Source organism: Anneissia japonica, unplaced genomic scaffold (genome assembly GCF_011630105.1).
Source record: "Anneissia japonica isolate Jap-2015-1 unplaced genomic scaffold, ASM1163010v1 scaffold277_len1293397_cov203, whole genome shotgun sequence".
Classification (NCBI taxonomy): domain Eukaryota; kingdom Metazoa; phylum Echinodermata; class Crinoidea; order Comatulida; family Comatulidae; genus Anneissia; species Anneissia japonica.
Genome location: NW_022719460.1, coordinates 1,133,864 through 1,146,300, shown reverse-complemented (window position 1 = coordinate 1,146,300; position 12,437 = coordinate 1,133,864). Strand labels below are relative to the sequence as shown.

General features: G+C 31.7%; 1 long non-coding RNA gene across 1 annotated transcript; it reads left to right on the top strand.

Annotated features, from left to right (window-relative positions):
- Nucleotides 1-12: 12 nt before the first annotated feature.
- Nucleotides 13-12,187, top strand: LOC117110904. Its single transcript, XR_004445785.1, has 3 exons — nt 13-158; nt 3,082-3,158; nt 12,103-12,187. It is a non-coding gene; the product is annotated as an uncharacterized LOC117110904 (long non-coding RNA).
- The last annotated feature ends 250 nt before the right edge of the window (nt 12,188-12,437 follow it).

Sequence of the window (12,437 nt, the reverse complement as noted above, 5' to 3'; positions counted from 1 at the left end):
GCTGTTAGAGGGCAGCATTTAATTCCGCGAAATTCTGACAAACTTGAATTTTTGATTTGTGATGTTGTTTTTGTCACGTCTAGACTCTTCGTCGAGGGTTGATCAGAAGCAAAGGGTATTATAAGTCAGGAGTTTCTGCTGGGTGACTGACAGTTTTGGTTAGTCCTACAGCATTTCGTGTTTGAATTTAGAATTAGCCATTAATTCATTTTTGAATTGAAGTTTGTAAGTGTGTTCAGATTCAGCAATGTATAATTAATTATAGGCTACTCTAGGGTAGTACACTACTAGGATAGGCCAGTTTAGAATAGTAGTAGGCTAGTTTAGCGTAGGCCCCAGGCCTAGCCCATAATTAGCCGAGTAGCTTGGATGGATGAAAGTGCACAGAAGCGGTCGGACAATGAAGCTGCAGTACAGTAGGCACCAGTGTGTACCTCCGCCTGCCCCTGAATTCGATCCCGCTTCCACAATCAACTCTAAATAGAAAAAAAAATGTTTCAATATAAAAGTAGTGGATATGCACAACAAATTCATACTCACTGAAGTATTTTAATTGATGATTGAGAATACAGATCATTTCGGTCGCGCCTTCATTTCGGTTGTGCCGTATAGTTATGCATTTCGGTCGCGATAAACAGCCGCAGTACTCAATAGTGCATTATGTTTGTAAATTAATTTTTAAAGGGTTCTGTATTTTTAAAGTTATTTTATGCGTGTGTTTCAGACTTGGTACAGTATTATGTCTTTTTTACAATGCTTGACTATCATATGCCTAATACTTTCTGTTTTTTTTTAGTATGATTGTTGTTTAAGTTTTATACGATAATTGCTATTAATTACAATTAATTTGAATATACTTTTAGTGTGTTCTTTTTCTTCTTACAGATCCAGAAGTGAAAAGTCAAGTACAGTGCATATTTCTATTTATCAATTTCTGAATTATTCATAATAAAGGCCTAGGACCATTGTTATGATTATGATTTAATTTGTTTAATCAAATATACTGTTATATCAGAATATTAAAATATATGTATTTGTACATTTCATTTAAACTATATTTTACAATTTATTTGTGTATTTTTTTTTATAAGTATGATCATCAGATAGATGTTTCGAAGTTAATGGACTAGCAAGAGTGATTTTGTCGGGCTTATGAATATAAAAGAAGCCTGAAATGGGCCATTAAAATTTACGGTGTTTATATTATAAATATATTGAAAATTTTATATAATTAAAATAAATATGAAAATACTGTATATTTCCTTCATTTTCATTCATCATATATCATTCAGTATATGTTCATTTATTCAAATTGTAAACATGATCAGAACATTCAAAATGTAAATGGAAACCTAACAGACAAGAAAACTAATCTATTGACTATTTACTCCATAAATCTCAATTCAATTTAAGCATTAGTAAAATATGTATCGCAACAAAAGTTAAAGAAAAACTTGTCTCAAACCATGTTGACTTTGCAACATTTGCGTTGTTTCTGTAAAAAAAAAAGAAGAAAAATAACACCAAGTGATAAATGTAATATTAATATACTGTAATAATAAACTATAATATTATAATACAGTATTAAAATATAAAATTGTTAGTCAACTAATGTTTGATTTTGTGTTTATAAAAATACAATACTTCTTTAGCTCCCTTGTTCCAGATTCGCGGTCACATCTTTCGACGCGCCATACACCGCGACCGAAATGAAGGCGTGACTGAAATGATCATATACAGGCCTTACCCACCCTGATACCTCAAAACTAACTTAAATTTGCACAGAAAATCACTATTAAAATAGGTGCGCAGAGTCGTTACTACTGCATAATACATTGGTTACAGTATATACTAAGAATAGGTCAAAGCCTAGAGTTGAAAAAAAAATGTATAAAGTATACATTACGCTAATTATTATAAACCATAGAAAAATATTGGCATAAATTTTAGTACTACGCAAAAGAATTTAAAAAAAAGAGAAATAGGAGATTACCAGTTTCTTGACGACTACTAGGCAAAATCAGAGGTAGTACAGTAGATCGCATCCGCTGGAATGCAGTCGCTTTTGTGTATACTTTATACAGTAAAAAAATTGGGTCCTTTCGTGTCTGTACTACCCGGTAACCCGGTACCAGCAACTCTCGTAATCCACCACAGGGGCTGTCTGTTCCAGTACACCGGGGTATCCCCCTACTCGTCTCGAAGGATGTACTGGGTTCTTTATAGTGCCACGAGCCATTGTATACACTGGCCTACAGTTTATAGTCGCCTACAGTTTATAGTCCTTATCCGAGAAGGATTGTTCTACCACCAGATCCATATGCGAGCGTGCCGTTTGAACCAGCGCCAATATTATGGCCATAGCTTGCGGCGCCCCTGCTAACCACTCGGCCATTCGACTCACCACTACAAGATTATTTTTTGTACTTCGCATCTCGCACACTGTTGTCGATTGAGTAGGTGTGAGATATGTTTGTTTAATTGTCAAAGTCTCTGTGAGAATCATTTTTTTACAAATTCCAATGAAATATTATATTTCACAAGTGTGAATACTAGCAACTGAAAATATCATGTCGGCCGTTTTTATGTGTGATAACAGAACTTAAATCGAGGTAAGGCTAGGCCTAGCCGAGCAGTGTTGGATAGGCTAATATTTCCAGCGCCTACTATATTTCTTTGCACACCTATCACAAAATTAAACATAATAAATTCTATATTTTGTGTGGAACACAAAAAAAAATCAAATTTCAGTCTTTCCTTCAGTCTCTTTCATGATGTCTAAATTCAGTTAAAGTAGCAATTTTGTATTATATTTATAAATCTTTATAACATATATAAACATCAGATTTTTCTTAACTCAAATTTTGCCGGAAATGGGGCTTTAATTTAAATGATAGCATATACTTGTAATAATTCTTTTTTACAGGTCACCAAATAAACAAATGGAGAAAATGAAATGTGTTAATACTTAATTATAATTTCAAAGACCTGTAAAATAGAGTTATCTTTTTATAAGTAATGCTGATCTACAATGAATTTTTATGTTTTTGATGTTTTGCTTTTTTTGTTATTACATTTTAGTGTTGGCACCTATTTATCACAATTTTGTTACTGTACCTTCGCAAACACTGTCTCATGTCAGACACATACAATCACAGGTAAGATTCAGGACAGATCCTCTGTGTTACTAAGTACAAGTCTCCCTCCAATTAAAGACTACTTTTGGGACTGGAGTTTTCATGGTCTTTAGCAGCTTTGGTCTCAAAATTGGGAAAATTATGTTTAATACAAATAACAGATAGATATTCATTTAGGGCCATAGTCTTAAATTGAGGTGGTCTTTAATCAGAGGAGTACCTGTATTTATATTATATTATTTAAAATATGTTGGTGTATTGATATTCATTGAGAATATTTATTACAGAAATAAGGTAATGCACCAACTAGAATTCGTTCTAAAAACTTAAGTTGCTGTTTTTAAGTGAACTTCTTCTTTCATCATTCATATTTTACAACCTCAAATTTTGCTCCACTTTCCTGTTTTGTTTTCTTTTCACTTTTCTTTATTTGTGTTGCTTTTCTTTTTCTGCCACTTTCTTTTCCATTTCAAAAATTTATTCATGTTTTTGTTTTTTCTGTTTAGAGGGAGGCATAAGGGGTGTACGGCACCCCTGTTTTTTGTAAAAAGTAGTTTTTGTAAAGCTTACCAGAAAATGACCATGTAAAATATTGAAAATCAATCAAATACAAACTCAAATTAATTATAGAGGTGTAAGGGGGATTTGCCACTTGCTCCCTTACCAGGAGCTCTTTCCTGAGACTTTTACTCAGTTCGAACATTTACGCCACCTGTTTCTTAAGGTGCTGGATCCGCCCGTAGAAAGCACATAGAGACGAATGTTATGTGTGCTATACAAGTGCACAATCATTGTTGACCATTGACCATTCTTGCGTATGACATGCAGCATCAAACTTAAAATTACTTCTTAGTTTTTTAGTGACCTCTGCCAATGGAGCTCTAAAGGTCAATAAACATACTTGTTGACTTCTTGACTAGTCACTTATTTACATAGTACAGACTTCATTAACATGTTTTTATTCACTCAGAAATTCTGTAAAAACACCAAAATGCATGATCATAATACAGTATTAAAAATTGTTTATAAAAAAACCCCAAATACTGTACTATATCTTGAATGTTATGGTCATCAACTAAAATAGATGTACAGTAAAACCCCTATTAAGGAGGCACCTTTAGTTCAGGAGAAAAAAGGTGTCCTCTAATTACGAGATGTCCTCTTAATAGGAATATCCCAAAATAGGGGTTTATGAAAATAAAAAGCTGGGTTATCAATATCTGTCTAGTGGTACATATTTTTAGTTGCTCATGTATAATTTATATCTTGATAGTTCTACATGAATATTCATGAAATCTTCACGAAACCTTTGAGCTCCTCCTTTATAAAATAAAGAGCTATTTGGTATTTATTATTTATTTTTTCCTGTAGCTCCTTTTTGACCTACATAAAATAAAGTGAATTTTTTGCATTAATAACTATAGTACAGGAATGTATACAATCTTATTGTTATTATTATTCTTAATGTATTCAAAGAATTGATTGTTTGATGGTGAGACAATTCTAAATTATGAATAACCTACAGTATCTAGAACATGTAATTATTTAACAAGGGGACTTATTCTTTCTTGAGAATTCTAGTTTGTTTTGTATAAAGCGGAAGTTAAGTGAATGATATTCCTTCTTTTCAATTTACAATCGAAAGCTTTGATAGTGATCCTAGATAAATGCATTGAATATAATTGTTAAACAGTTGTCTCCTAATAGAACAACAAACAGTTCATAAGATCCTGTCTGTTTTGTTCTTCTCCGTTACCCAACCATTATCAACTTCATGCATGAATTCTTCACAACCTTTATAGCCAGGGTTGTGCTATATCATGCAATGAGGCAATCAGGGCTAGCCAAAAAGTATTGAAAATCACTTTTGTTTGTGCTGCATTGTTGTTGAGCCATTGGGCAACATTTCTCAATACCAGGCCTTGAATAGCACCGTTGACAGAGCTTGAGGCCTACAAGGTTCACCTGTGCTAAGGTGCTAGTCGTAGCTGCACCAGCATGTTTGTACAACACCTTTAGTAGAAAATGAAGATTTTAAGTTTTGTTTAGGGTGTTTTTGATGCTCACGGCAGTTTTTATATTACAGCTGCTCTTTTCATGTTATACCTTCTGTGTGTGCAGTCAGGTATGTGTAATCTTGGATCATAAAGCGCTATTGTAGCATATGGCGGTGTAAACTTAATAGCATTGTTTAGATTTGACAGTGTGTGTGTGTATATACTTTATTAATACTGCATCTATTTCTCTCCACTTTGCATACGATTACTGTTGGATCGTTTTAGACAACTTTATGTGTACATTTAACCTAATTTTCAAGCAATGTTTTTTACTACGTTTGACAATAAATTATATTGAGTTGAATTGAATTGGAATACTGTAATCAGAAGAAAGAAGAAACAATGTAAGTACATAGTTCTAGTAGAGGTACGTTTATAATATTGCTGAACTGTAACTGCTGTAATTCAAGTTTTGCTAAAATTATTGCTAAAAATGTAAGTACACATTTGTAAATTTCAATTTCTTCTTTTTTTGTTGTTGTTGTTGTTATTTTGCAAAATATAAATTGTTAATAAATATTCTTAGGAGTGCCATATCTGACTTGGACATGGCAACACCTGGTTCTGGCAAGGAAAGCACTCACATTATCAGTGTTCCCGTATCATGTTATTGTTATGTTTTTAATGAGACTTGTTTGCTCGAGGTCGTTTTTGTGATTCTGTGTGTATGCAGCACTATTTGCTCAAACATCTGCTTCCTTGTAATGTGAATTCAAATGTAAATCTAATATATAATGGTTTATTTATAGTTTTTATATAATTCTTTATTTTTTCAAGACTATGTCATACAGTTGCCCTTTTTTTTAAAAAATTGTTTATTGTTTAAATTGTCAATATTGATATCAACAAGATAATGTTTGACTATTACTACAACGTTGTTTACAAGCATCACAGTGCAAGAACAATCAGGGAGTTGGAACAAAGCAACTCATAGATAATTGGAAAAAAGACGAAATTTACTATTTGGGTAACTAAGATATGGCGTGACAGCAGGGCGATGGTTTGTAATCTCAGATTATTGTTAGAATAATTTTTTTTTTTTCAATTTCATTTAGAAAACAAAAAATGCTAGAATTACAGTAAATAGGCCTGCAATAAATATACACCTGGTTGGTGAAATCATTTTCACCAAATTTACAAAATACCCTGAGTATCAGTTGTTTCAAATTGCGCTATAAATTATTATTTTTCAACTAAAATTCCTCAACAATCTTCACAATACAATTCAATGGAATTAATGGTAAAAATAGGGGAAAAAAATAAAAAAAATAAATAAAAATAAAAATAGATGAATATTAATAGTGGGGAAAATGGTGATAATCATATGTATGACAATATTCATTTTTTTAATTAAAAAATTAAAAAATAAAATTCCTGTGGGATGGTCATGTTAAGAGAAGTATTTTTTTTTTATTTGGCCTTTAAAGTACACAAACATCCTATAGATTTAAAGAAGTAAATTCCATATATTATTACATATATGCTTCTTACAGTTCCTATCCAATACACTGTGTAGTTCTTTATTGTAAAATTCACAATTGATGAATTTTTTTGTTATTTCCTTCTCATCCAACAGCAAGTACACTTGCCACTTACAGGATGAGAATGTTGCTTTATAAACCAAGCGTCTTTATGAGGCTTAGGGAGTGGAGTTGATTTTAGTCAAGAGAAAAAATCCTGCTGTGACAGGATTTGAACCCAGGACCCTGGGATCAGAAGGCAACCATCTTAACCACTGAGCTATTCAACTCCACTTTAGTGTTTGAGTAGAATTTCTTGATTATTCAAATATTAAATGAACAATAATAACTCCACTTTAGTGTTTGAATAGAATTTTTTGAATATTAAATGAACAATAATAATAAGTAAATAAGCAATAACGATAGTAACAATGAACATGTATTGTGTGCCTGTTAGAATATGTTGAGTAATATAGTGTTAAAGCTGTATGTCGTCTGAATAGGATGACATTAATGTTTAATGATTAACTTAAATCTCATTATAAACCCCTCATTATTCAAGGCATGCCAGAAACACAATTCAGCATATATACAACAGTCACACTATTTCTCTGCTGATACCCGGTCTCTAACCAGTAATCAATGAAGAATGAAGCCATTATTCCTGAACTCTTTTTTTAAATTTTTTTTAATAACATCATAACCTATAGCATTTCATTTATGCTAATATTTTTTTTTTTGAAATCCACAAAATAAATGTTTTTGCTAGTGCCTGTTGGCCTTACAATATTTGATGAAATGATCATGCAAAAGAAATAATAAAATCATGTTGATTCTGCAAAGCTTTCTGGGAAAGCATAATTCACTGTAGTAGTTAAATGTTAAATTTAATCAGATGTTGAAATATTTATACATTTTTTATGTCAATATTAGTGTACATTATTATGAAGTTCTGTGTTTTATCAACTACTGACTGCACATGGCTTCCTTGTATTGTGCTGTGTGTTTATTTTGTCGCACTTATTTCAGTCATTTGCCATCGCTGTTCTACATTTTTAGTTTGTTATTCAGTGAAATATTTAACATGTATCCTTGTCTTGCTACTCTTCTATTTTTTTATATGTTGTTTTATTTATTGTTTATTTATTTAGTTTTTTTTTTAAATCTTTTTAATTAATTAATTTATTTATTTCCCATTTTGTTTATTGGACTTTTTCACTTATTTGTTTTGTTTTTTTCTTCCTTTAGTAATTTTTTAAAATTTTTTTTATGTTTGTATCAACTTTTATTTCCTTTAAGGCATGCCCACCACAAGATTTTTGTCTTCTTGGAATCTTTCCTTCTTCCATACAGTAGATTATTTACATTATTTTTTTATATCATCTGCATTAGATATTATTATAATTAATATCATATATCGTAATTAGTAAAGTACTTTCTTCCGATATATATTTACAAATGATTATTTTTAAAATGTTGACTGATGTCAATTACCTGTGTTACTATAAAAAGTACAGTAGATACCATGATACAGATAATAGTTATGGGATCAGTTACCTTTATCCAAGCGTTTTAAAAAGAAATCGTAAATCAAAACAGTAGTAAATGTGAACGACTTGATAGAATTACAAGTATAAAGTTATAGTAGAAAGCTTTTAGATTAGAAAAGGCACTAAATTCAATGGCAGTCAGTATTTAAATTAATCTGATTGCTACAGTTCAGTAATATATTCAGGAGGATGTTATATAGTGAAATTTAAATTTTAAATATCATCAGTGTTATACCAGGCTAGTTATGTGGAGGTCATGGGTTCGATTCCCACCCGAATCAGTTGCAATTTTTTCCCAAGTTAATATGTTAGGTTGGGCAAACTATTATTCCCTTGCAACCAATCTTCCATGAATGTATTGCCCCCTCTACAGTTCTCTTTCAACAGTATACATATTACATTCACTATATAATAAGTATCATCTTACAGAAGCTCTGTAGTGCCAATTCTATCTACATTTCAGTGTTTTGTATTGAAAATAAAATATGTACGGTATCAGTAATCAATAAAAGAGTATTATTAGCCAATAGTTATGGTGTTGCAGTTTTGCTTGTTTCTCAATATTTACTATTAAAGTATTAGACTAAATTCACCCCACCACTTGTAATTGTTTTAATTATTAATATTATGAATTATCTTTTTTGAGCATACAATGTTTCCAATTCCCTCCCTGTGCTCCCTCTACATTATTTTGAATTCCTGGAGCCGCCGTTGCAAATGTCAAACATAATGTTATAAATCTATGTTACATGTACTGAAACAATGGCCATTGTGGTGGAAGTTACATTACATCGCGTATTAATAATGATTATGTACAAGTGCTGCTGACAGTGCTCCTGCCGAGCAACACTTTATGTTCTCGTTCCTCGATCATCATCGGTCTTCCCATTAGGAATCCCTGCGGCTTTGAATCTCATTCTTAATGTGAGTTATGATCAATGCCTGATTACTTTGCGTAACATTGCATTAACAAACTCAGGATGTTAGTATGTACAATACTGTACAGTATAGCATAGACTGTAGTGCAGCTGGGTATAACACTGTAGCACTTTACGGTAATAACCACAGAATAAAAAATACAACATTGTATTAAAGTCCATTGTACATTGTACTGCATGTTTTTAAGTTGCATAGTTTTGTATATTTGTATAATAGTTTGTTTTTATTTACTTTATGTATAGGGAGAAGTGTGCTTAAGCGATTCCTTTTTTTAACAAGTATTTGGTATTTATCAACTATACATGAAATAACAATTCGCTATACATGACTCCCTATAGATAGTTTATTATCTTTGCTATGCAATCGCACAGATCAGATGCAGACATAAGCTTTTGTCATAGTCTCAGACCTGCTTGTATAAATTAGCTCCCTGCATGGTTACCATGACAACACCTTCGTAGCAAAACAAGCCATATTTTAGAGCCTGTATGTCTCTGTCTTGTGGGTACACAATCAGAATCATTTTTCCTGACTGCTGAGGTCAGCCCTAATAATTCACAGTAATTGCTAATGAGAATGAGCTTTTATTTTTTTTTTAACCTCATGAGAAGTGGTTGGAGGTATAATTGTGCCCTTTTTAGCATATGGTAATAGGATTGCCAGTGAATTGAGTTTGTTAATGTTTTGTTTTTAAATGTGGCAGTTCTTGTTATACGATGAGCCTAGCATTATTTCACTGTATAGTTCTGCAATTTCAGCAGAAGTTAAGCTTTGGCTAGCAAATGCTTAAGTTTTAAATATTGTTTAATATTATATTTGGCCTTATAATATTTGAAGAAGAATTAGCTTTGTTTGCTTTTAACTTATGCAGGAATTCACTTACCAAGAGTATTATGCATGCTACAAAAATATGTCTCGTTTCTCCCGTGTCTAATTTCGTACGGCCCAGTATGAATGTCTCACCCGTGGCTAAATCATGTGTCATGTATAAATTAAATGACAACGAAACTGAGAAATCACATGTGACCAACAACTCTCAAAGAGAAAATGTTCATATGAACATTGGTATTAAACTTGCAGTAGCTTATTCTATTGTTATTTAAATTTGTGTAGTTTTGCCAAAATTGCATCTTGTATTATTTGAAAGAATACAGGTTTCAAGTTTAAATTACTAATGGTAAGTGAAGATTAAACCTTTATTTTTATATATCTGTTTCAAAGACTAATAATAATAATAATAATAATAATAATAATAATAATAATAAGTTCTTCAGTAGCGCATTCCGCAAAAGCCTCAATGCGCTTAACAAGAAGAAAAAAACAAGCAGTAAGTAATTCAAGAAAGATCAATTTAGATATTTAAAATTGTTTAGTTTTAATACTAGATAAATTGTTACAGTGAAATACTATGAAAGTAAAATAATTTCAGTATTATAAATTGAACTAGGATGGGATTATAATTATATAATTAAAAGTATTATAGTTAAATATAATTAACTTTAATAATTCTAAGATTGTTAATGTTAATATTTATTATGGTTTTTTTTTGTGATTGACGTATTGTATTATTTGTGAGACATCACACCACTGCAGTTTTTATAAATATTCAGAATAATGCTACTGGAGGTCATTGTCGTTCCACAATCATTAAAATGTGATCATGTGTTTTAATTTGCTGAAATAACATCAAATTTGACTCTTTTGTTCTATGGTCATGTACCCATCATCTAATATCAGCTTGGCCATCTGATAAAAAATCGTTAGGGCCAAACACACAGATCTTTATCAACCCATGGCCTTACTTAATATTATATTGCTACAGTCGGTCCCTATAAAATTTTTCTTTAAAGAACCGGCCAGATTACACTACAAGGGATTGATATGGAAGTCCCTTGAAAGCATTCAACATTTCTCAACTAATGTATGACTTGTTGTTAACCTTTGTTTGTATTAACTAGTGAACAGTGTACATTTTCTTATAGTCCATTCTGTCATTGAACCTTTCAACAAACTGTCCCAATAGAGTACTTTGTTTATCAAAGGTAAACAATAAAAATATTGATTTTAAATCAATATGGTTTCGTTTACTGAATCAAAAGGCATTTTTTGAGTAAGTAGGCCCTACTTGACATCTTCAAACCTGAGGACTCCCTTGCTGTTTATTCAAACAAACATCCCAGATGCAGTGGAGGTTGCTTGGTTGTCGAGTACCATTGAAACTCTCACCCTGAGGCTGTATATTGGAGCTTCTGTTTAGAAAGGTCCAAGGAGCAGATCTAATAATTTGAATGCATACCAGTGTCGCGTAAGAAAACAGTAAGACTGCTATACAAAATGTTTTAATAGGTCTCTAGCATCTTTGTTATGGCACTGCTGCCAGCCCTCCCCGACTTTATTCTAATTATTTGTTGCACCCTCCTCCCCGATCCACTACTTCTTACTTTAAAATGTCAAATAAAATGATAGTAAATGTAATACGATAAAAAGTTGGCCCTAGAAATACCGGTATTTTTAAATGTGATTTTACTGCAGTATCAAATATATTCCTGTTTTTTTGTGAAGTTTGAGTACTATACAGCCTCATCAAATATACTGTACAGTAGTTGAAGTATTATACATACTCTATAAATATACTCATACAAGATTCCCAACCAATATACTATGAACAAAAACAGATTACAGTTGACGTTTGGGGTTGGTTGTTGACAGTGAGGTTTAAGAGACTACAATAAGGAGACCTGACCAGGTGAAATTGCATTCTTTCTCTTTTGATTCTCCTATTGTTTGCTTTATCTCCATGCACTGGTGATTGCTTGTCTCTCTCAAAATGCACATAGCATTGATAATCCTTGCTTTTTCTTTACTTAAGAAAATTTAATACCATTTAATTTTTCTGAATATATTGAGTACAACAACTTTATTGAAACCATTACTTTTCGTAATTTCCCCTCTTTTTTAGTTGGGCATCATGGTGTTGAAGAGGAAGTATGTCAAGCTGAAAGCAGTGAAACAAATTAATTTTACAGGTAAGAATATTTTATTTTATATTTCAGTCAAATATGAATTATTTATTTCTTTCTCTAATTTTATTTTTCCATTGGAATGTTTTTTGATGTTGCTGCATTTGACAGTAGAGAGCTTGTGATTTGCATAATGGCGTGACTCAAAAACTCCTGTCCTGCCAAATCGCATCCTATAGTTCAAACAAGAGCGTTGTTGTTGCATGCGCAGATGATACTATGTGGTGCCATTATGTTCTAGATTTTACCGTTTTTGCTTTTGTTTTTTTGTTTT